Raw genomic sequence first — 26,244 nt, 5'->3', positions numbered from 1 at the left:
AAATCTGTATAACTTTATTTTGATGAACTAATTGGATGGATGACACTTTTAGCTGCACTATGGCACAGCTGGTAGACACACAGTGTTAACCCTAACTTCCAGTGCTGTCTGCTCAAGGTTTGCACCTTGAGACCACGTGAGTTTCTTGCGTACTCTGGTTTTGTCCCACATCACAAAAGTATGCACATTAATTGGCATTGTGTGTTAGAATCTCATCCGAGTTGATTAAAATGTAGGGCAAATGAAATGAGTTAAAGTAGGTTTAGTGTATTATTGGGTATTTGATGGTCAGCACAGATTTGGTGGGCTGAAGAGCATGTTTTTTTGCTGTATTTCTTGATAAGTCCAGGACGTTTCTTCCCACCATCTTCCCAAAATATCACTTGTCATCAGGTACTTTTAAACAACCTTCAATGATTTGCTGATAGAATTTTTGGTCCAATACCTCTAAGTCATAATTTGTTGTTAATTGACACTAACTGGTTAATTTTTTTCCAAATAGATATTAGGATAGTGATGTGGGAAGTGAGAAAGCTGTACAATTTAAAACCACTTAATTTAAATTATCTGATCATTGGAATTTACCAGTTATTTCCCTACCTACCATGTTATTTACATTCCACTGGTTAAATTAACAATTTAAATAATAGGAGACTTAATTTCTTTAACACAGAAACAACTATTGATGACTAGGATTAGTCTGTACCACAGCATTTCATTACCATGGGTTAAGAGGTCTTATTTAAGAGTGCCACAGCAGTTTAGCAGTTAACATGACACTATTAGAGCTTGGGGTGTTCTGAGTTCCATTCTGGAACAGTCTGTAAGGAATTGGCACATTCTCCCCGTGACAGTGTGGGTTTCCTCCGCTTACCTCCCACATTCAAAAAACGTACCAGTTCGTAGGTTAATTGCTCATTGTAAATCGTCCTGTGATTAAGCCAGTATTGGGTTGCTGGGAAGTGCAGCTTTTGGCTTGGAAGGACCTTTACCATGCTGTGCCTCTAACTAAAGTAATAAAAAAAGTTAAAGTATGTTCCTCCCTGATTTATGTAGGTGACCTTTACATAGTTCACAAACCAACTGGATAACAAGATCTGGTCCTGATGAAGGGCCCCTGCCTGATACGTCGACTGTTTACTCTTTTCCATAGATGCTGCCTGGTCTACTGAGTTCCCCCACCATTTTGTGTGTGTTGTTTGGATTTCCAGCATCCGCAGATTTTCTCCTGTTTGTAACAAGATCCAGTGCTTTCCCAGCATATATTGTAAATAAACTCTTCTCGGGCTGTACCTGTACCCAGCTGGAAGCCCAAGAAGGTTTATTATATTGGATAACACTTTGCAAAAAATAACAATGTAAAATCTCTCTTTGGTGTTAAGATGATTATTAGAGAACAGTGCTAGCCAGTAGCATGTCAGCATTGAACACCTTTTTACCCCCACATTGAACACATTTTCTAATTTTCAAACAATTTATTTCATTAGGCACTAAAATCAGTCAGGTTCTATGAATGATAGATAGGTGATCTTCTCAGCTTACTATTTAAGAGGGAAGAGAGCAAGTTATTCCCATTCCAAGCCACCTTTCCATGCCAGAATCTGAAGAAGGGCAGGAAATCCTCCTAGGTTTTTTGATATTTCTTCTTCAGTACACATCAGCTTCAGAGATGTTGCTTAAAATGCTGTTAGTGTATTTCACTATATAATCAAACCACAGATTTCACTAACATTTTCTATAAATACAACTATTGTAAATGCTCACGCGAGGAAATCTGTAGATGCTGGAAATTCAAGCAACACACACAAAATGCTGGTGGAACACAGCAGGCCAGGCAGCATCTATAGGAAGAAGTACAGTCGATGTTTTGGGTGGAGACCCTTCATCAGGATTTTGTGTGTGTTGATTATAAACACTCAGTAATTTTTTTCACAATTAATAGATCCATAATTGATTGCTCAATGATTTAAATCCAAAACGTGAAACAACATGTCCTGCTGTATTCAGGGATGAAGAGGTGGTCTTCTGGATTTGTGTTCTGCTTTGATTTTGCAAGATGACAGCATCAAAGCTGTGGTCTCTTCAGTCTGTGGCTTCAGGGCATTCATGCCCAGGAATTGGATTGGACTCTTTAGTGCACTAAATAATATTTTTCTCATGTTATTTCTAATAGGGTTTTTTTGCAGAAAAAAAATGCAAAATTGCCTAAAAATGGAACAGAAAGGTGCACAAAGCCAGAACTCTGCATTTTCCCATGGGACAGCTTTCAACCAAACACAGCTTGAGAGAGAGAGAAAGGGAGAGATTTATAGAAACAGTATTCTCTTGCTATCTCACACTCACATTCTCACTATCTCCCTCTCCCTCTCCCTCTCTAATTCTCTCTTGCACGCTCTATCTCTCTCGCTCTCTCATCTCACACTCAAATGCTACACATGATTAAGAACACTGGCAATGAATGTATGTTCTCTAATGTAAAGTAGATAACTATCTCAGAAATGTTCTTCCAACCAAGTTCTATATTTCCCTATGATACAGGAGGCCATTCCACCTGTCAAATCTGTGCCAGCTCTCCAGGCAGCTCTGCGCTAATTTCTTGGCAATCTTTTCTCTATCACATATCCATTATCTCTAAGTTGATTTTCCTCTGAAGCATTTACACTAGAGACATGTTGCATATGACAGTTAACATATCAATGAGAATGGGAGGAAACCGGGGCATACCAGAGCAAGGAGAATGTACATCTCCAGATCAACATAGCACCAGAGATCAGAATTGAATTTGAAGCACAGGAGGTCTGATGCAGCAGCAGTAAAGCATGTCCCATTGTTTTGCCACATGGAGAGGGTGGACAAACTTGGGTTGTTTTCCCAGTGCTTCGGAGGCTGAGGAAAGACCTGACAGAAGCTGATAAAATTTTGAGAGGTGTAGGTATGGTAGTTAGAGTAATCTTTTCACAGTACTAGAGGACATAGCTTTAAGGTGAGGGGGGGAGGGTTATAAGGGGATTTGTGGGGAAAGTTGTTTACACAGAGAGTGGTACGTTACTGAACAGATTGTGAGGGGTGGTGCTGGTAGTAGATATGATGGTGGTATTCAAGAGGCTTTCAGAGAGGCACATGAATATAGAACATAGAAACAGTACAGCACCATATGGGTCCTTTGGCTCATGATGTTGTGCAAGCCCTTTAACCTACTCTAAAATCAACCTAGCCCTTCCAGATGCCTCCAACATTTGTTCTTGATCCATGTGCTTATCTAAGAGTCTCTTAAATGTCTCTCATGTCTCTGTCTGTACCACCAACCCTGGCAAAAACTTACCTCTGTCACTCCTTTGTACTTTCCTCCAACACCTTTAGTTACACCCTCTCATTTTAACCATTTCCACACTGGCTTTGGCTGACCACTCAATCTGTGGCTCTTATCATCTTGTACACCCCTATTAAGTCACCTGTCATCCTCCTTCACTCCAAAGGGAAGAGCTCTAGCTCACAACCAATCTGCATAAAACATACTCTCTAATCCAGACAGCATCCTGGCAAAGCTCCTCTGTACACTCTCTAATCCAGGCAGCATCCTGGCAAAGCTCCCCTGTACACTCTCCCATCCGGGCAGCATCCTGGCAAATCTCCTCTGTACACTCTCCCATCCGGGCAGCATCCTGGCAAATCTCCTCTGTACACTCTCCCATCCGGGCAGCATCCTGGCAAATCTCCTCTGTACACTCTCCCATCCGGGCAGCATCCTGGCAAATCTCCTCTGTACACTCTCCCATCCGGGCAGCATCCTGGCAAATCTCCTCTGTACACTCTCCCATCCGGGCAGCATCCTGGCAAATCTCCTCTGTACCCTCTCCCATCCGGGCAGCATCCTGGCAAATCTCCTCTGTACCCTCTCCCATCCGGGCAGCATCCTGGCAAATCTCCTCTGTACACTCTCCCATCCGGGCAGCATCCTGGCAAATCTCCTCTGTACCCTCTCCCATCCGGGCAGCATCCTGGCAAATCTCCTCTGTACACTCTCCCATCCGGGCAGCATCCTGGCAAATCTCCTCTGTACACTCTCCCATCCGGGCAGCATCCTGGCAAATCTCCTCTGTACACTCTCCCATCCGGGCAGCATCCTGGCAAATCTCCTCTGTACACTCTCCCATCCGGGCAGCATCCTGGCAAATCTCCTCTGTACACTCTCCCATCCGGGCAGCATCCTGGCAAATCTCCTCTGTACACTCTCCCATCCGGGCAGCATCCTGGCAAATCTCCTCTGTACCCTCTCCCATCCGGGCAGCATCCTGGCAAATCTCCTCTGTACCCTCTCCCATCCGGGCAGCATCCTGGCAAATCTCCTCTGTACACTCTCCCATCCGGGCAGCATCCTGGCAAATCTCCTCTGTACCCTCTCCCATCCGGGCAGCATCCTGGCAAATCTCCTCTGTACACTCTCCCATCCGGGCAGCATCCTGGCAAATCTCCTCTGTACCCTCTCCCATCCGGGCAGCATCCTGGCAAATCTCCTCTGTACACTCTCCCATCCGGGCAGCATCCTGGCAAATCTCCTCTGTACACTCTCCCATCCGGGCAGCATCCTGGCAAATCTCCTCTGTACACTCTCCCATCCGGGCAGCATCCCGGCAAACCTCCTCTGTACACTCTCCCATCCGGGCAGCATCCCGGCAAATCTCCTCTGTACACTCTCCCATCCGGGCAGCATCCCGGCAAACCTCCTCTGTACACTCTCCAATCCGGGCAGCATCCCGGCAAACCTCCTCTGTACACTCTCCAATCCAGACTGCATCCCGGCAAATCTCCTCTGTATACTCTCTAAGACTCCCACATCCAATGAGGGGACTAGAAGGGAACACAATGCTCCAAATATGGTCTGTCCTGGGTTTTATAGAGCTGCAACATTACCTTGTACATTTGAGCTCAGTCCCCCTACTAATGAAGGCCAATACACCACATGCCTTCTTAATGCATTTCACTCCAAATGTTATGCAAGGAATGAAACATTGTGGTTTTGCGCCTGAAAATTCATCAATTCTTTCCACGTGTCTACCTTGAAATGGCCAGTTGGTACAATGGTGTTAAGTGAACACAGCTTTCTCGTTGTGGACTGCATTGGATTGAAATATTAATCCCTCAAAGCATTGCATCCCTGCATTACATCAATAGACTACGATGTACACTCAGCAACCACTCTATTAGGTACCTTTTGTCCGTGGTCTTCTGATGATGTAGACCATCAATTTCAAGGTTTGACCTGTTGTATGTTCAGAGATGCTCTTCTGCACACAATTGTTGTAAAGCGTGGTTATTTGAGCTACTGTCACCCTCCTGTCAGCTTGAACCAGTCTAGTCATTCTCCTCTGACCTATCTCATTAACAAGGTGTTTTCACCAACAGAACTGTTTTTTTTTTGTTTTTCTCACCATTCTCTGTAAACTCTGGAGACTGTTGTGCATGAAAATCCCGTGAGATCGGAAATTTCTGAGATACTCCAACCACCTCATTTGGCACCAAAAATCACTCACGGTCAAAGGCACTTAGATCACGTTTCTTCCCTATTCTGATGTTTGGTCTGAAACTCTTGTCAATGTCTGCATGCTTTTATGCATTGAGCTACTGCCACATGATTGACTGAATATATAGTTGCATTAACAAGCAGGTGTACCTAATAAAGTGGCCACGGAGTACTCAGCTGCATCGGCAGCGAGGTTGAGCAATCACTGTTGAAGCTGATCAAAGCTTTTAAGCTCTTTATCACTGGAATCACATGTGGAGTGGAGCTGGTGGAAGGGAAGTCTGAGTTCATTAGGCTGGGTTCCACTCATCTGGAAATGCAGATATGGTAGCAAATCATGTAAGTCATTGGATGAGGGATTCAGTCATTCATTATAATCAGTGCAGGTAGACCTGACAAAGAAGATGAGAGGTTTAAAGAATCGTTAAATATGCAGTATGCTGTTCTCTTTGCGTCTATGAATCCTGATCTCCATGGAGAAAGGTCCAGATTTGACAGTGTGGTTAACAATCTTCCTAGAAAATAACCATACATCTTAATGACAATGTTGGAAAACCAGATGCATTGTTTATCAACGAAGTTCAGTTAAGTATGGTTTTGTGAAGAGAATTTAACATTCGGAGGACACACTACAATCAACAGTGCACTGATACTATCTCCTCTTATGATGACAAAACATTTACAAGTAAATTGCCAAGATCAGAGAACAGCTCAACCCAACCATCAACCACCAAGCTTCCAAATTATTTTCAGTATCTAAGTTTTGTCTACTCTAAAATGGACTTTCCTTTTCCTGTTGTTCCACAGTCTCTGACCAACGCTGAGAGCAGTAGGCCATTCTGGCCCTTCAAGTCATGCTGCCCCAGCAACTCCACAAGCCCGATTAACCCTAACCTAATCACAGGACAATTGTTGAAGCACATTCTATGAATTTTGGGGGTGTTTCAGTAGCCTGTAATCAATTCTGTGCTGCAGTACTAGTTGAGTACCCCCCTTAAATAATCAGAAAGAAATGAGTGCAATCTACTCTAAGTTCTACCTAGACTGCTCTGTGAATGTTGTTCCTGCTACAAGATACAGTATATCAGTATGGGCCAAAAATGCAAGAAGACATAAAACACAAAAGATACTGCAGATGCTAGAAATCCAGAGCAACACAAACAAAGTGAAAGATCTCAGAAGATCAGGCAGCATCTATGGAGAGGGATAAACATTCGACATTTCAAACTGAGATTCATCAGGACTGGAAAGGAAGGGAACTGAAGCCAGAAGAAGCTGGTGGTGGGGGTGAATGGAAATGACTACAGGCTGATGGAAAATAGTTGAAACCAGATGAAGGGAAAGAGGGGGAGAGGGGTCTGAACTATAAGCTAGGAGGTGATAGATGGAATAAATAAAGGGCTGAAGAAGAAATGATGTCATTTGCTTCACATCTGATTTCTGCATGGATTGTGAAAGCTGGTGCAGCAGCAGTTCCATAAATGGTATGGTACACTCAGAATAGATTGCTAGCATGATTTTCTTCAGAAAAATTTGAAATTATATTTAGTAGTGCAGATTATTTCAATACAAAACGATCCAATATCCAGGCAAAGTACAGCACAATGGCAAAGAAGTATGTTTGATGTTTGGTTGTTCCTGCTTTTGATTTTGACTGTTTTCCTTTGATTTTTCCTCGTGTCTTCTTGCTGTTGAGCTCTCCACTCTCTCCACATGTTCTACCTAATTATAAACACTTCTCCCCAACCTGCACTGGATGTGAGCCTCTAAGTGTACACTAATTATCTGAATATTTAGCATTCTGACTACTTCTGGCTCTTCCTTAAACTATCCTCATCCTCGTATCCTCTCCCCACCATTAAGTTATCCAAGCTGATTCAGGAGCCTGATGGTTGTAGGGTCAGAACACAATTCCAAATTCCTTCTTCATACAAGTAGCAACCATCATCAAGGATTCCCAACATCTGAAGCTTCATGCTGTTGCCATCAGAAGGACGTACAGGAGCCCTGGTCCCACGTCACTAGGTTCAGGAACAGTTATTACTCTACAAACATCGGGTTCCCAAACCAGCTTATATAACTTCACTCACCTCAACACTGAACTGATTCCACAACCTGTGGTCTCACTTTCAAAGATTCTACAACTCGTTCTTAGCATCATTTGTTCACTTATTAATTATTATTACATTTTTTTGGAATTTTAATTGTTGCCACCTTTTGCACATGGCTGTTTGTCAGTCTTTGGGCATAGTGTTTCATTGCCTCTATTGAATTTATTTATTCTACTGTGAATACCTGTAAGAAGATTAATCTCAGGGTAGTACTTGGTGACACATGCAGAGTTCGATAATAAATTTACTTGGAATTTTGAATATTCTTTACTGCCACAGTTAGGACATGCAAGTAATAGCAAAGGTCTCTCCCAAAATAAAAAGCAGTAGCTGATGACTCAGTCGATGTGAATTTGATGGATGTTTACAAGTCAAGGGTATTAAAGGGCATGGAGGAAGGACTAAAACACATGCCAACCAGGAATCCATTGAATGAAAGATAAAACTTGTGGGCAGGAGTGGCTTGTACAGGTTAATAAGTTGAAGGGTGATAGGTGATGAACTCAATGAAAATTGGGAAGGTGTGATATAAATATAAAATTTTCTGTTGTAGCATTTTCAATTGACCAGATAAATAACACTACTTGTGCTCAAAGGCCCTGGACAGACAAAATTGATGTGTTACAGAAATAGCAGATAGAATTCAATATTGTAAATGGAAGATGGAAGGCTGTGACCCAGATACTGAGCTGACAGGTCCTGGATTGATTCAATAATGTTAAATGTGAAAATAAAGATGACTTTACTTCCTAAATGTGGACGAGAGCACATAGATAACCACTGCAAACAGACGTTGAGGCATATGATGAAGACTTGTGGAAGATGGCTGTGATTCAGACCAAGAAACTGCATGACAATCAAATAGTTGCATGGAGGAAATTATCCTTGGGTGCAGTGACTACTTAAATTTTCAGAAAATAAGGAATGGGTGTTTGCTTAATGTTTGGCATTCATATTTGTTACAGTTTAATTTTGATGTTTTCTTACAAAGGTACTATCTTATATCCAAGATGGTTCTCAGGTTGGAGCATCGGACAACTGCTTTGAAAGCCCTCAGAACTTCTGATCATAATCTCCATCCACTTCCCTTCCACTGGTTTCATTGACTAACCAAGAATTCCAGGGCAGTGTCCGCAGTTCTGAGGATCATGACATTTGCATTAGTCAGTTTCAGTACTGATCTTGCCCAGTCCATTAAAACTCACAAGGTATTCTAAAGGTGATCAACGACAGTAGTACTTGTCTACTGATACATGGAGCAGGCAGGCTTGTGATAAAACAGTCCTCAGCATCTAGCCACAATGGATGGACTCATGGATGTACCAATTCCACAGGGAAAGATTGTTGATTTAATATGCCTGGAATTCCAGAATCAGTATCGGGTTTATTATCACTGACCTATGCTGTGGTCTGTTGTTTGTCAGCATAAAAATGCTATAAGAAATATAAAAATAAATAAATAGTATAAAAAAGTACATTAGTGAGGTAGTGGTCTTGAATTCATAAGACCATAAGACAAAGGAGCAGAAGTCGGCCATTCGGCCCATCAAGTCTGCTCCGCAATTTTATCATGAGCTGATCCATTCTCCCATTTAGTTCCACTCCCCCGCCTTCTCACCATAACCTTTGATGCCCTGGCTACTCAGATACCTATCAATCTCTGACTTAAGTACACCCAATGACTAATGGGAGTTCAGAAATCTGATGGAGGAGAGGAAGAGTCTATTCCTAAAGCATTGAGTATGGGTCTTCTGGATTCTGTATCTCCTCCATGATGGTAGTATTGAGCAGAGAACATCTCCTGGGCGCTGGTTGGATAGGATGATTAATAATGGATGCCACCTTTTTGAGGCATTGCCTTTTGAGGATGTCCTTGGTGGTGGCAATGATGCAGCATATCAGTGCACATGATGGAGCTGGCTAAGTTTACAACCTTCTGCAGCTTTTTCCCATCCTGTACATTAGTACCTCCAAAATCCAAAAGGGATTTGATAAACAATCTGGAAACACAAGCTACATCCTAAATTAGTTAACTGGATTGAAAAACGATTGAAAAGAAAAGAAAGGATGATTAATGGACAATCCCCAGTTCCAAGGGAACTCTTAGTGGAACCTGTGTGTGTGTGTAGCCATTTTGCACATGGATAAGTGTTTATAGTAGCTTTCCAATCTCTTTACACAAATTTACCTACTATCTCTTTCTCTATCTTCATGGCATCTTCTAAACTCATCCTTTGTCTTTGTCTTCACCAGAGTATTAGATGAAAGGAGTAAAAATATATGCTTTGGTAGCACCTTTCTTGTCTCTTATGATTTCCCCAATGACTTTTTTGCTCAATGATGTATATTTGATGTGAGTCAAGGTTATAAGACTTGGAGAAACACGTGAAATGTGCACATGGCAGGGCCCCACAAAACCACGTGGGGTATCATGATAACGTAGCAATTCGTGTGACATTATTACAGCTTGGGATATTCTGGTTTTTGGAGTTCAATTCCAGTGCCCTTCTGTAAGGAGTCTGTATGTCATCCCTGTGGGGTGTGTGGGTTTTCTCCGGGTCCTCCAAGTTACTCACACAATACAAAGATGTAGCAGGTAGGTTTAATTGATTATTGTAAATGATAAGTAGCCCAGCTGGTGGCGAAGTGACATCAGTGCCAGGACTCCGGAGCGAGGATTCCTGAGTTTGAATCCAGTCGGGCCGCTCCCGGGCACGCTTTCCATCCGTGCCAGGTTGAGCGTCGAGCTCGCAACTCGATGTCGTAAAAAAGAACTGCGCTGTGCGAAGGACGTGGGAGACCACTCACAGAACCTTTCTTCCAAGACAACCACTTGAAAAAGTGGTCGCCGAGGCTTTGGCAGAGTATGACACACAAAAAAAAATGATAAGTGGTACACGTTGTCCAAGATACCAGGGATAATTCAATAGCTCTTCTTTCAAATACTGCCCAGATTTCTATAAAGCCTCAGTTAAATTATTGTTTATTGTTTTCACATGTACCCAGGTACATTGAAAGGTGTGCCTTGCACACCATTCATACAGATCACTTCAGCACAATCATACATTAAGGCTCTGCAAGTTAAAACAGTAACGGATTGCAGAATGAAGTGTTGAAATACAGAGAAAATGTAGTGCACGTAGACAGTAGGGGTGCAAGGTGGCGTATAGATTGTGAGGTCAAGATTCCATCGTACAATTCAATGTAAGTATTTGGTAGTCATAGAACAGTGGGATAGAAGCTGTCCTTGAAACTGCTGGTGCATGTTTTCAGACTTGTTAACCTCGATCCAGAGGGAAGAAGAGAATATTCAAGGTGGATGGTATCTTTGATTATGTTGACTGCTTTACCAAGGATGCAAGAAATACAGGCTGAGTCCATGGAGGCTGGTGGCTAGTTTCCCTGATATACTGAGCTCTGTCTACAAAACTCTGCAGTTTCTTGATGTCATGTGCAGAGCAGTTGCCATACCAAGCTATGATGCATCCAGAAAGGATGGCACATCAATAAAAATTGGTGCGGGTATTTAATAAAATATCTGAAAGAAGATACCTTTGGCAATACAGCATCCCTTCATTTAGGATGGCTGTTTGTGCTCTGGTGACGGGAGCATGACTCCTGACTCAGGCAAGAGTGCTTCTGTACATCCAGCACTTCCAAGTTGTATAGGTTGAGTTGTCATGTTGTACAATGTGGTTTGCTGATGACCACTTAAGTACTACAGTTTCAGAAGAATCTGACGTGTGCTGGAAATCACAGTCAGATAATGGACCCTGTCAAAGAAAAATGACTAGAGGCAAGACTTCAAGCAGTGATACCTTTATTCAGCATGATATCATGGAGAGCTTGTAGCAGAGCACAAGGCTCTAAGATACAGACTAATTTTGGCATATATTTATACTTCTATACAAGCAAATATACGTGACTACCGGTATGCATGTTGTTCTGTTACACAAGAAGATGTACGTAACCAGGAGCAAATAAGTACATCTGCAGCACCAGGTATTTTTAATCATAAAACAGACAGTAACCAAGTCATATGAGTGTGTGCTCCTCTGTCCTGCACTCAGTGTTGCATTCTGATTATGAAAGACTGTCTGCTGTAAGTCTAAGTTTCAGACATTGGGTTACAAAAGTTGTTGGGTTACAAAGTTCAGATAGAAAAATGCAAGTTAGCTACTTAGTTCATTAACCCTTTTGCTGATCGTTCTTCCACAACCCTAGTAACATCTGTACATGGAAAGGTACACAAGAAAAGTCAAGAAGAAGATGTCTGTCACACATACAACCTTGCCAGATGTTGTTTCAAAGTTCCTGCCCTGGGAAAATACTTAAATTAGTTTTATCAGCCATTGCTTAAAAACCTGAGATAAATTATAAAATTAACTACAAAATGAATTTCATTGAAATAAATTTGAGATAAACCACTTTAGAATAAAAGGTAAAACATTGGAGCATAACTTAATTGTGTAAAGCTGGAACCTGTGAAACTCCACATAAACAATTCCGTGTGAACCTTCCACAAAATATATAGTGGTTTTTCACTTGGGCCACTCTAACAGCGTCTTTCAAGCCTATACCTTTTCTACCGAGAAGGATAAATGCAGCAGGTGCAAGGGTCAGCCATCTTGAGGTTGAGAAAGAGCTCTGATACTTTTCAGATTTTTTTTTTCTGCAGGCAGCAATTAGCACAAGAGGTCATTTTTTGGTAACGCGGTGTGATGTTTGAAAAGAGCTCTGGCACTACTTGGCTTCTTTGGTGGGTGGCAACCGGTACTGGGCCAATAAAAAAAAAGGAAGTACATGAAGAAACACACATCAAAGTTGCTGGTGAACGCAGCAGGCCAGGCAGCATCTCTAGGAAGAGGTACAGTCGATGTTTCGGGTCGAGACCCTTCATCAGGACTAACAGAAAGAAGAGCTAGTAAGAGATTTGAAAGTGAGAGGGGGAGCGGCCCTCCCACTCCCACTTTCAAATCTCTTATTAGCTCTTCTTTCAGTTAGTCCTGATGAAGGGTCTCGGCCTGAAACGTCGACTGTACCTCTTCCTAGAGATGCTGCCTGGCCTGCTGCATTCACCAGCAACTTTGATGTGTGTTGTTTGAATTTTCAGCATCTGCAGAATTCCTCGTGTTTGCATAGTGTTAAGGAAGCAGGGATTCTTCAGGAGGACTTGGATTAGGGCAAAGAAGTGGCAGATAGAATATAATGTAGGAAATTGCATAGTCATGCAATTTGATAGAAGAAAGAAAAGCATGGACTATTTGTAAATGGGGAGAAAATTCAAAAATCAAAGGTGCAAAGCAATCTGGAACCGGTTGTGCAGGATTCCCTAAAGGTTACCTTGGAGGTGCTGCAGAAGGCAAATGTAATGTTAGCATTCATTTTGAGAGGACTAGAATGAAAAAGCAAGGAAGCATTGATGAGGCTTTATAAGGCATTGATCAGACTGCACAGAGTATTGTGAGCAGTTTTAGTCCTCTTATCTAAGAAAGGATGTGCTGGGATTGGAAAAGGTTCAGGGGAGATCCACAAGAATTATTTGGGGAATGGAAGTGTTAATGTATGAGGAGCTTTTGATGGCTCTGGTCCTATACTCACTGGAGCTTAGAAGAACGAAGGAGATCTCATTGAAACCTATCGAATATTGAAAGGCCTCGATAGAGTGGACGCAGAGAGGATGTTCCTTATAGCGGTGAAGTTTACAAACAGAGGGCAGAGACTCAGAATTGAGGGACAACCATTTAAAACAGAGATGAGGAAAAGCTTCTTTAGCCAGAGGGTGGTGAATCTGTGGAATTCTTTGCGACAGACGGTTGTACAGGCCAAGTCATGGGTATATATAAGGTGGAGGTTGATAGGTTGTTGATTAATCATGGTGTCAAAGGTTATGGGGAAAAGACAAGAGAATGGGGATGAGGGGGATAATAAATCAGCTATGTCAGACTCGGTTGGCTGAATTACCAAATTCTGCTCCTGGGTCTTATGGTCAGCCTGACTTGGTTGCTGGGTCTAAGTCTAGAAACCCCTGACCCAATATCAATAAGCTTGTAACACACACAAAATGCTGGAGGAACAAGGAGCAATAACCTCATACTCTGCCTTCAACTTTGACCCTCAAGTGACTAACTTCACTCTTTTCAGGATTGAACTTCATCTGCCCCTTCTCAGCCCAGTTCTGGATCCTATCCTTGTCCCACAGTAACTTACAACAACTTTATACACTATCCACAACACAGATCTTCTGGTCATCTGCAAATTCACTAATACACACTGGTTATGCATGTACATATACACTCTTTAGCCACTTTATTCTGTATAGGAGTGGAACGCTGTTTGGTGCTGGAAATCATCCTTTTCAAGGTTTGATGTGTTGTGCATTCAGAGGTGCTCTTCAAAGTTCAAAATAAACTTATTATCAAAATACATATATCCAACCCTGAGATTCATTTTAGTAACTATAACAGGATCAATGAAGGATCTTCTGGAGTACAGATCACAACAAACTGTGCAAATACAAATATAAATAGCAACAAATAATGAGAACATGAGACAATGAGATATAGAGTCCTCAAAGTGAGATCATTGTTTGTGGAGACGTCTCAATAAATGAGCAATTGAGTGTAGTTATTCACTTTTGTTCAAGAGCCTGATGGTTGTAGGGTAGTAACTGTTCTGAACCTGGTTCTGTGAGTCCAGACTCTCTTGTACTTTCCACCTGGTCGCAGCAGTGAGGAAACAGCATGTCCTGGTGGTGGGATCTCTGGTGATGGATGTCTCGTTACTTACGGCAGTGATTCATATAGATGTGCTCAATGGTTGTGAGAGCTTTACCCGTGATGTACTGGTCTGAATCCAATACCTTTTGTAGGATATTCCACTCAAAGTTTGAAGTCTCTGACTATGATTTAGAAATGCATCGTGAAGAACTGTTTCTTGTCTACAGATGATATCAAGCATGGTCGTGAGTGCTTGCTTATAGTTGGCCACTGGTGTATATAAGCTGCTGTCAGGATTGCAGATAAGAACTCCTGACTGAAATAGACTGCATTTGACCAACAAGTGTTCCGAGCTGTGGGAACATGAATTCAACAGAACCGCCATGTTGAAGCACCAACAAGAATTGACCATAAAATATATGCCTGCTCCCTTTGCCTTCCCCGAGTCTGCAGTTCAGTCCATTCTGTAAATTGTGTAGTACTTAGTTACTGTTACCATATTGTCAGGTTGAACCCAACTAACTATTCAACTTTGACCTTCCTCATTAACAAGGTGTTTTCATCCACAGCACTACCGCTCACTGAAGTTTTTTGTTTGTTTCTCGCACCATTCTCTGTAAACTCTAGAGACTGTTGTGTGTGAAAATCCCAGAAGATCAGCAGTTTCTGAGATACTCAAACTAGCTTAACTGGCACCTGCAATCATTCCATGGTCAATGTCACTTAGATCAAACTTTCACCATTTTGATGTTTAGTTTATTGATTTGATACCACATGATTGGCAAATTAGATATTTGCATTGAGAAGCAGGTATACAGGTGTACCTAATAAAGTGGCCACTAAGTGTACTTGTGCATATGACAATGAACTTGACTTAAGTGAAGGTTTTGCAGTGGGACTTGGACCTAGAATTGGAAGTTCTGTCAACTGAATCAAGATGCATTTATGTGGCCTTATGATATTACATACATAGAAAAACTGCCATCAATGCTACTAATCCCAATATGACTATCCATGAAATGACATAATCATTTTAAAGGAATATACAGTAGTGTAGTAGTTAGCAGAGAGCTTTGCAGCACCAGTGATCTCCAATCTCCAACCTCCCACCACTGTCTGTCAGAAATTTGTATATTCTTCCTGTGACTGTGTGGGTTTGCTCTGGGTTCTCTGGTTTCCTCCCACATTCCAAAGATGTACAGTCAGAGTTAGGGTTAGTAAGTTGTGGCCATGCTATGTTGGTGCTAAAAGCACAGCCATACTTGTAGACTGTTCCCGGCAGAATCCTTGGACTTTCGAACATTTCACTGTGTTTCAATATGCATGTGACAAATAAAGCTAATCCTTATAATGCTAATCTTTAGCAAGGCCTGAATAATTGCTAGCTTTAAATAATCCATATTCCCCTAAAAAATTGTGCTAGTGTTGTAGTAGTTATTTCATGAGAAACAGAATATCATTATACTTGACCCAGTGATTGTGGGAAACTAATGGGATTCTGCAGTCTGTGGCCAAGGAAGGAGAGCTTATCCTGTCATAGCAGTCAGCATCTGGTGGCTGGGAGTTGGCAGACAGACTGCACTAGATGGAACCTGCCCACTCAGAGCTAAACATTGATGTACAAAATCATAAGTGACAAGAGAAAGCAGAGGCCAGACAATGTGTAATAAAAGAGGATTGCAATATATTCTTGGCCAAGCCGAACAGTTGGTGAGCAAAGATCCAATTAAATACACAGACAGTGGAACATTGGTCTATAATTATATATTTGGAAAAAAAAATAAAGCACATCATCTATCTGTCACATTCACAAAATGATCCCAGCTTATGTGATACTTCTGAAACGCACACCATTGTTGGAAACTGGGGGCAAAAGGGTCAGGAACTGAATAGTGTCTGAGCAGGGATTTGATTTGAAAATCAATTGCAAATAAATTGGAATGAGTAGCGGTATAGTTTTGTTGTACTTTAATGTCCTGCATTGACTTTACACCCTTACTATGAGCATCCAGCATGCAAATTAATCCCTAAGGTATAGGTAACTTGAATTTCTTACCGGAACAACCATTGCCATTGATAACTTAACTCATTAGTACTGATTATATTGGCCACTTCCATTATGTAATGATTAGAGCTGATGCAGAGACATGAAAAGAGTACAATGTTGAGTAATATTTAGTTCATAGTGTGGCTTACCCTACATGTTTTACCTCTGTGGCTCTCCTTCCTGGTTTATAGCCCCCACTTAGCCACATTCATGAGAAATTGTAGCCTCCTGCTTATTAATTTCTAGATGCTTCCAGACCCCAACCGATGATCCCACCTGACCAAAAATTCAGCTTGAGTGCTCCATAATCTGAGAAGGAAGAGTGTGGGGTCTGGAGGGGGCCAGCAGTGCACGATAGGTATCTGGTACTTAGCAGAAGTGGAGGCTGAACTTTGCGCTTGGGCAGCCCGTATTTCTGTCCTATTAAATGGATGAAAACATGGTAGATTTGAGCTATGTTTAGCAGGTCATCCTGCATTTTATGTGTTCCAGCATTTGCAGAAACAAGATTCAAGATTGTTTAATGTCATTTCCTGTACACAGACATAAAGGAGAAAGAAATATTTGTTACTCTGGATCCGATACAGCACAAAAAACACAAAGCATAAAGAACACAGTAATAATAAAACAACAATAAATACAAATACATAAGATAGCTTATATACATAGAATGATTTGCATGTCTATAAAGTGACTCTCTGTTGTACATGAGGTGACTGACAGGAAATAATAAAACAGTGGAGTTAGTGGGTGGAGGTGTTGATCAGCCTCACTGTTTGTGGAAAGTAACTGCTTTTTTTAGACTGGAGGTCCTGGCACTGATGTTAAGTAGCCTCCTCCCTGATGAGAGTGAAACAAACAGTCCATGTGCAGGGTGGGTGGAATCCTTCGTGATATTACTGGCCCTTTTCCAGCTTCTTTCTGTATATATATCCCTGATAGTGGGTAGCCAGGTGCTAGTGATGTGATGGGCAATATTGACTACCTGTCTCTTGTGTACCTGAGTATGTCTTGTATTTTCAGTTTTTATTTAACGTCTAATGTTGGTTTAATTGTGTTTGCTATTAAGGGAGATTGCATTGATGTCTTAAATAATTGATAGTTGGCTGAGATACAGTAAAATACTTGGTTTTGTGTGCCATCCACACTGATCATTTCATCTCATCAAGGTAATATGAAGAAAGAACAATAACAGAACACAGAATATAATGCTACAGTTACATACAAAGTGCAGAAAACCGTGAGGTAGACTATGAGACTAATGGTCCATTTTCTTGTGCAAGACGTCCATTCAGCAGTCTTATAACTGTGGGATAAAAGTTATCCTTGAAGTTAGTGGTATGAGCTTTCAGGCTCTGGTATCTTCTACCTGATGGAAGAAGGGGGAAGAGAGAGTGAGTGAGGTAGGCAGGGTCTTTGAATATGCTGGCTGCTTCACTGAGGCAACCAGAAGCGTAGACAGATGCCATGGGGGGAGGCTGGTCTTAATGATGGGAAATGTTGTAACCTAATGGGACCTCAATCTGGGAATATTGGGGAAGTGGATCAATTAAGAGGAAAAGGATTAGAGCCAGTTGGTCCAAGTATTGGGATTGATCATTGTTCCAATTAAACAAGGGAATATGACTGTTAAAACTGATTTTAAAAATGATTAAAAGCAAGAATGCAGAGAAAGATTATATTCATCAGCTAAGGAGAATTGAATTGTAGCTTATGATGTTTGCTGTACATTTACAATTATGTTGTCATTCTCTACACTAACTCTGTGCTGGCAGATTTGGAGATTAAATATATCATAGTGTTGCAGCATTTTCTCTCTATAATAACAAAGTGTTGTGATAATGTTAAACAAATGATAGTTAATGCCATTGCACATCAAGCAAATAAATGCTATTTGACTTCAAAGCAACACAAAGTACATATATTCCATGCAATTTTGTCTCCTCCAGGCCACACAACTAAAACACACCTTATGTTTGCCTTTATTCAATACTCAGATATCCCATCCACTGCTCTCTTTATGCATGCGCATGTCTATGTGTGCTTTCAGGCAGTATGTTGCTCTAGGCTGAGCTTAGTTTAATAAAGAAGAAGATTGCCACACTGCCAGTCATCCCAGAAAGCAATCGACTCCTTTGCAGTTTAAGCAGGTTTATTTTATTTATTTCATTTTATTGAGATTGGTGTGGCTGACTGAACATACGTTTGTGTGGACTTCTGATCTGTGCGCAGCCGCTGTTGTCACCTTGGCCAGGATACTGGCATGGCAGTCCAGAGCAAGTTTTTCACCCAGTCTTCTTTGCTAGTGTAGCAATTAGCAAAATCACTTTACAGCGCCAGTGATCATTAATTGGGTTCGCAGACGTCCCGCCCTGCAAAAACTCATTTCAGGGAGGTAGCACCATCAATTTGCGGGAGACTCCCAGAACTTCCGGGAGAGGTGGGATGTCTGCAATAGAGTAGCTCCTTAGCAGCTGGCCAGCTAGTTTAAATAACATTAGCTATGCTAAAGAATGAATGACATCTGTTAAACTCACCTCAACATGTCTTTTATAGTCTTAACCCACCATGGACAATAGAAAAGTCACTGTTGCAAACAGTGCAGCGAGCAACACTGTCATTATTTTTGACCCCTATTAGGCAGGTGTACACTTTAGAGTAGTCTGGGGTGACATACGTTTTATATTTTTTTGGAACACTCTGCCATCGTGCTCTCTCACTCGCGCGCTGTTGCTTGCTTGCTCTCGCTCTCTCTTTCGCTCTCTCTTGCATTCTCTCACTTGCTCGCTCTCAAAAAATTGATTTCCGTGATATTGTATATAATTTGCGGGCATCAGGGAGCCACTATTAATATGTGGGAGACTTCCGGAACTTCCAGGAGAGGTGGGATGTTTGGGTTCGATTTCTGCCACTATCTGTAAGGAGTTTGTGCGTTCTCCTGGGTTTACTCTGGGCGCTCCAGCTTCCTCCTATATTCCAAAAAGACATACGGGTTAGGGTTAGTAAGTTGTGAGTGTGCTCTTCTGGTTCCGGAAGAGTGGTGACATATGCGGCCACCCAGCACAATTCTTGGACTGTGTTAGTTGTTGATGTAGAGTGGTGCATTTCTCTGATGTTTTGATGTACATGTGTCAAATAAAGCTGAACCTTTAACAAGGGGAGGGGAACGTCAACTCAGACCATGAGAGGCCTGCGTCGGGCGTTTTTGTGCCTTACAAGGCGCAGATTGGAAGTCTGTGTGGGGCGCCACTCCTCGCACAGACTAGAGCGATGTGTGATTAAGTGCCTTGCTCAAGGATACAAACATGCCGCCACAGCTGAGGCGCGAACTAGCGACCTTGAGGTTAACAAGATTATTAACCAACAGAATACACCCAAGCCTTTGCTTTCCTGCCCTCACCTGTGATTCTGTTTTAAGATTCATTGTCGAAATGCAATGTTCCTTTTCTCTGAGAGGAAATTCCCTGTTGCTCAGCAGCTCTTCAGATTGAACTCACGTTGAAATCAAGTTGTCTGTTCTGTCTACATGTTCTTCATTTCACAAACAGTTGTAGGTGATATCGGAATTATTAAAATTAAATCACGCCTCTCAAGCAAACAGTGGAAACACCACAATTACCCTTATTAAAGCTGTTAAGCACCGTTGCGGCTGCCAACGTAAAGCAGTTGACAGAATCAAAAAGCACAGTAGGAGGCCATTTCGCCCATCATGGCTGTTTCAAAGAGCTATTGAATAAATCGGGGTAGGCAACCTTAAGCACAAATGATTTTCTAGCATGCATTATTCATTAATTTGAGGCAAGACATAACTAGATGTATTTAAATGGATAATTCCCTTATTTCAAGTTTTTTATGGCATTTATCTGGTCCACCGTCCGCTCATTAATATGTGATCTGGCCCACAGAAGCAAAAAGGTTGCCGACCCCTGGAATAAATTTTCCTGTCTTGTTCTGTTCTATAAGCAATTTCCTGTATAAATATGCAACCAATTCCTCTTTGAATGATGCCATGAGATCTTCCACTGCTCTTTCTGGTTGTGCATTCTTGATCACAACAACTTGCTACATAGTTTATTTCTTTTGTGTTGCAGCTATGTTTAGTTCTGTCGTAGTCTGAGTCCATCAGAACATTAGACGTAGGAAGACAATTTTCCAACATGGCTGATTAATTATCTCTTTCAACCCCAGTCTCCTGCCTTCTTGCCATAACATTTGACACCTTTACTAATCAAGAACCTGTCAACCTCCACTTTAAATATACCTACTGACTTGGCCTCCACTACCATTTGTGACAATGGATTCCACAGATTCATCATCTCTGGCTAAAGAAATTCCTCCTCATCTCTGTTCCAAAGGGCATCCATGTATTTTGAGTCTGTGCCCTCTGGTCCAAGTCTACCCGTCTATTGGAAACATCCTCACACCACCCACGCTATGTAGGCCTTTCCACATTTGATAGGTTTCAATGAGATCCCCCACTTTTCCTTCTAAACTCCAGTGCATATAGACTCAGAGCCATCAAATGCTCCTCATATATTAACCCTTTCATTCCCAGGATAATTCTCATGAATCTTATTTAGACCTTCTCTAATGCCTTTTCATCCTTTTTTAGAAAAGGGTATCAGAACTACACACTATGTGGTTCAAGAGCTGTCTGACCAATTAGATTCCACAAATCACCTTCTGCCCTTTTTGTTTATATAATATTGTCCTCATTTTAATACCTGAGATCTTTCATTAATTTCTTTGCCATTGTCTCCCCATAAAATCACACACATTTTATGCTTAGTGCCATTGCAGCAAATGTTTTTTGCATCTTCTCCGAGCCTTGATGTTCTTCCCAAGTGACCAGAATTAGCCACAATGTTCCTTCCGGGGGCAGATGTTTTATTAGGTTTTCCCTTGTAAAGTTACCACTAGGGTTCATAAATGACTTATTTCTACTTCGATTTTGTAGATTCTGCCATGGTTAATGAGTTCAGTGTGAGAATTGAAGACTCATCTACAGACAAGGAGGTGGGGAGGGAAGAACCTGACAATTCTTGGATCAGAAGTTTCCAGAAGTTAGTGGGGGTGTTGGGTGTTACCTTTCTTCAATACGTCCTTGAATCTTTTGCTCTGTCCAGCTGATCATATTTTTCCCCAACAAAACTTGGAATAAGGTGTATATTTTGGGAGTCTGCTAAGGTTTGACATAGCCACCTCGATGTGATTTTCACCTCTATTTTGAAAGCCCAGGATCCCACACTGCGTTGGAACAACGTGTTCCTTCCATTCTGTGTACTGCCAGCTGTGCGTTGTGGCCATTTAACTGTCAAGCTGTCAATATTTCAGGCTTGCTCTAGTTCCCAGTTCGGCATTTTCTTCTTCATTTGTGCACCAATCACATTAATGGAAATCTTCCTCACCAAATAACAGTCTGCTCACAAATTGAGTTGCTCAGTCATAGTCTAATAAAGTCTAAATTTGCACAACGACAGTCTGTCAGCCCCTGTAGCCATCGTGAAAGTTCACTGCCCACTCCTCTGTGTACTTCTAAATTTTTTAAAAAATGTATCACATAAAACTCAATAATTCAGCAACATATTTGGGAAAAATTACAAGATTACTCATTTTAACCTTTCAGTCACTTCAATAATCTCTTATGTTTGTTACGATCCCCTCTCCCTATTTTTTTTCTCTTTCCCTTCCTCTCCCTCTCTGAAATCTGGAAATTTTACTCTTTGTGGAAACATCCACGAAACAAAAAATCCCAGAAGGATGAAAGACAGCGACATCAGAATCACAAATCCCCCCACCCCCACGCACAAGCAACAACAGAAGCACTGACACTCGCGGTCCCCTCTCCCTGCACCATTCAAGCAATAGCAAAGCCTCCATAGAGACATTGATCTAGACTCCATCAAAAACTGCAGTATATAAGTCAGCACTTCGCTATCTCAGACAGACTCTCTCTCACCAGCGACGGAAAGCCAGATTGCTGCTGCAATAATGAGAGCTGGTGTCCAGCAGCTGGTTGTTCCGATGTTACAATCTTCTGTGTCGCTTCTCCAAGCCCCTCCGACTCGGGGACTCACTATTGAGAAAGAGAGGGCGTATCGCTCAAGTACAGGGGCCGCCTTCTGACAGCCGCGCCCACTGCCTGCTGTACCGATGTTTCAGTCTCCCAGATAGCAAAGTCAGAGGCGCATGTCTTCCAGGCTGCTCCTGGAGATATTGAAACACCAGGCTGCACGGCCACTGTTTGGGAAACACCGATAGGTGTAGTTCACAGACTCCAACAAGACCCCAGCCATCTTGAAAAGAAAAGAAACTGGGTCTACAAAAACCTCTGGTTCCACATTTTCTACTTCCTCTCAGAAGATATCCTCTCCCTCTTTCTCTTACTTTCTATATTTAAACTGACCCATCTCCATACCATTGAACTATCACAGTTCAGTTCACAGACATTCTCCCACTAAACCTTGGCCATGTTGCTATACCTGCTGAGGATAATCTCCACTGAGGTGGTCTCATGTTTTGCTTTGAATCCCTAAGCCAGCAGTTATCATCCATCTCTCTCTGGACCTGAGAGGACTATGGTGAGCTGTCCTCTTGTAGTATTGTCATTCTCCTGGTGAAGGTGACATCTCTGTGCTGTTGGTCAGGGAGTTCTAGAGTTTAGACTCCACACAATGTTGGACTGAAAACACTTATGAAGCTCAACATCATCTGCTTAATTAGCATCCACCATTCATCAAACATAGAAGGGTACAGCACAGAAACAGGCCAGTCAGCCCACAGTGTTGTGTCAAATCAGCTAAAAAGTAAATCAAAAACACACAAACACTAATCCCTCCTACCTACATCATGTCCCTATCCTTCACAACCCCCTTGAAGCTACCCCCTCTCACTTTCAATGCATGTCCCCTGGTATTTGTCATTTACTCCATGGGAAACAGATACTTCCTGTCTAGTCTGCTTATGCCTCTCATAATCTCTATCAGATCTCCCCTCAGCCTCCACTGCTTCAGAGAAAACAACACAAGTTTATCCAGCCTCTTGTGATAGCACTTGACTTCTAAACCAGGCAGCATCCTGGTAAACCTCTTCTGCACCCTCTCCAAAGCCTCAACATGCTTCCTATAGTGGGATGACCAGACCTATATGCAATACTCCCAATGTGGCCTAACCAGAGTTTTATAAATTTGCAACATAACCTCTCGACTTTTCAACTCAATGTCTTGACTAATAAAAGTAAGCATTCCATAAGTCTTCTTAACCACCTTATTGATCTGTGTAGACACTTTCTAGGAGCTATAATCTTGGATCCCAAGATCATTCTGCTCAGCAACACTGTTAAGGATCTTTCCCTGCTTCCACTACTTGCAGACAGTGGCTGCATCCTACAAAATGCACTGCAGTTACTTGTGCGGGCTGCACAAAACAGCTCTAAAACTTGCTTCAACTAGCAAGGGCAAGTGCATTGGAACACCACCACTTGCAAATGTGAAACATGTGGCTCGAAGGGCCGAATGGCCTGCTCCTGCACCTATTGTCTATTGTGTTCCAGTGGAAAGGTTGGACAGGGTTCGATTACAACATTTAAGAGACATTGGTTTTAGTGCAGAAATGAGAGAGGTATGGAGGGCTATGTCCAGGTACAGATGGATGGGTGTTGGCGGAATAACAGCTTGGCATGGACTAGATGGGCCTGTTTCTATGCTGTACTGCTCCTTGACTCTCTGACATGTTTGAGAAATCTTCCCTGTTGTCAAGTAGATGTCAGTGCTGTAACATTTCTCACATTGCCAAGTATTTTTCATTTATGTGACTGCATAGGGACAGCCTGTCTAGGGGTACAGCTCGTTCTGGAGCACAGGTATCCAGCACGGCAGCTTGGGTGCCATCCGATCCCATAGTCTGCTGAGACCAGTGCTCACAGTGGATCAGATTAGCTCAAGATTGACTTCTGTGATAGTAGGGATTTCCAGAGGAGCTAAGCATAATTGAAGAACTCACCCACCCCAAACATTCTCTCTTCTCCCCTCTATCATTGTACAGAATTAACAGGAGCCTGAAAAAGTATCACCAGGGTGAAAGACAGTTTCAATCCCACTGTTCTCAGACTCTTGAATGAACTGCCTGTACGATACTGCTGGACCCTTCTCAGTAGCACACTACACCCTGGGCCCTTCTCAGTAGCACATCACACGTGCTGGGCCCTTCTCTGTAGCACACCACATGCTGGGCCCTTCTCTGTAGGACACCGCGTGCTGGACCCTTCTCTGTAGCACACCACATGCTGGGCCCTTCTCTGTAGGACACCGCGTGCTGGACCCTTCTCTGTAGTACACCGTGTGCTGGGCCCTTCTCTGTAGCACACCGCGTGCTGGGCCCTTCTCTGTAGCACACCGCGTGCTGGGCCCTTCTCTGTAGCACACCGTGTGCTGGGCCCTTCTCTGTAGGACACCGCGTGCTGGGCCCTTCTGTCACAGAAAATCTCTGCACACCACACTGTTTGGTAGCTCTATCTTTCTCCTGCTTTTATGCTGGAGCCTCAAGCTCCTCCAGCCACTTAAGCTCTACTTGCCTTTAGCAAGCTCTCAACTTCATCAAACCCATTCCATTCCTGAAGTCAGATCACACTCGATCCAACCTGCCACTTTCTGCATTTTCTTTGAGCTTTCACTGCTGCAATGGTAATGATTGCTGGCATTGTAGTACTCTCTAACTAGGGACCTAGCCACCACAATCATCTCAGCAGACAGATCCCTGATGCCCTGGCTTAATGTCAGTGTGACAGGTTGCTGCTGTCCAAAGCCTGCTGTGCTACTTTTAAATATCTCTGATAGTCAAATGCATTTGAAAAACTGAATAAGTTACAAAACTAGAAGTTAATCTTAAGAGATAAATGTACTTAAATAGCTTAATCTAAATCTAAAAAAAATTAAAACAATAAGATAATATAAAATAAAGAAAAATAAACCAAACATTAAGGAGCATTTAACATATCAAACCAAGGTCAATAAGTGAGGCCATTCTACTCATGTTGATCATAGATGGTTTAAAGCTAGGGGCTGAATGTAAGGTATAGCACCGTAGTGCAGAATGTAGGCTTGGGTACTGTGTGTGTATACAGTATGTGTGAATGTGCATGTACGTGTGAGTGTGTCTTACACATTTCTGCTGGGACCATGTGGATTTCATGATGGAGGAGTTGGTTTTCGTGATGGACTGAGCTGTATCCACAATTCTATGCTGATAAGGATGTGAGGAGAATGAAATAATGGGATTCATGCAGAACTAGCGTAAACTGTTGGTTGGTGCAGACTCAGTGAAGCAAAGGACCTGTTTCCATACTTCTGGCATTTATAGCAAGAGGATTCGAGTACAGGAGCAGGGAGGTACTACTGCAGTTGTACAAGGCCTTGGTGAGACCACACCTGGAGTATTGTGTGCAGTTTTGGTCCCCTAATCTGAGGAAAGACATCCTTGCCATGGAGGGAGTACAAAGAAGGTTCACCAGATTGATTCCTGGGATGGCAGGACTTTCATATGAAGAAAGACTGGATGAACTGGGCTTGTACTCATTGGAATTTAGAAGATTGAGGGGGGGATCTGATTGAAATGTATAAGATCCTAAAGGGATTGGACAGGCTAGATGCAGGAAGATTGTTCCCGATGTTGGGGACGTCCAGAACGAGGGGCCACAGTTTGAGGATAGAGGAGAAGCCTTTTAGGACCGAGATTAGGAAAAACTTCTTCACACAGAGAGTGGTGAATCTGTGGAATTCTCTGCCACAGGAAACAGTTGAGGCCAGTTCATTGGCTATATTTAAGAGGGAATTAGATATGGCCCTTGTG

This window comes from Mobula birostris, chromosome 21, assembly GCF_030028105.1.
Source record: "Mobula birostris isolate sMobBir1 chromosome 21, sMobBir1.hap1, whole genome shotgun sequence".
NCBI lineage: Eukaryota > Metazoa > Chordata > Chondrichthyes > Myliobatiformes > Myliobatidae > Mobula > Mobula birostris.
Note: the sequence above shows the minus strand (reverse complement) of the source record.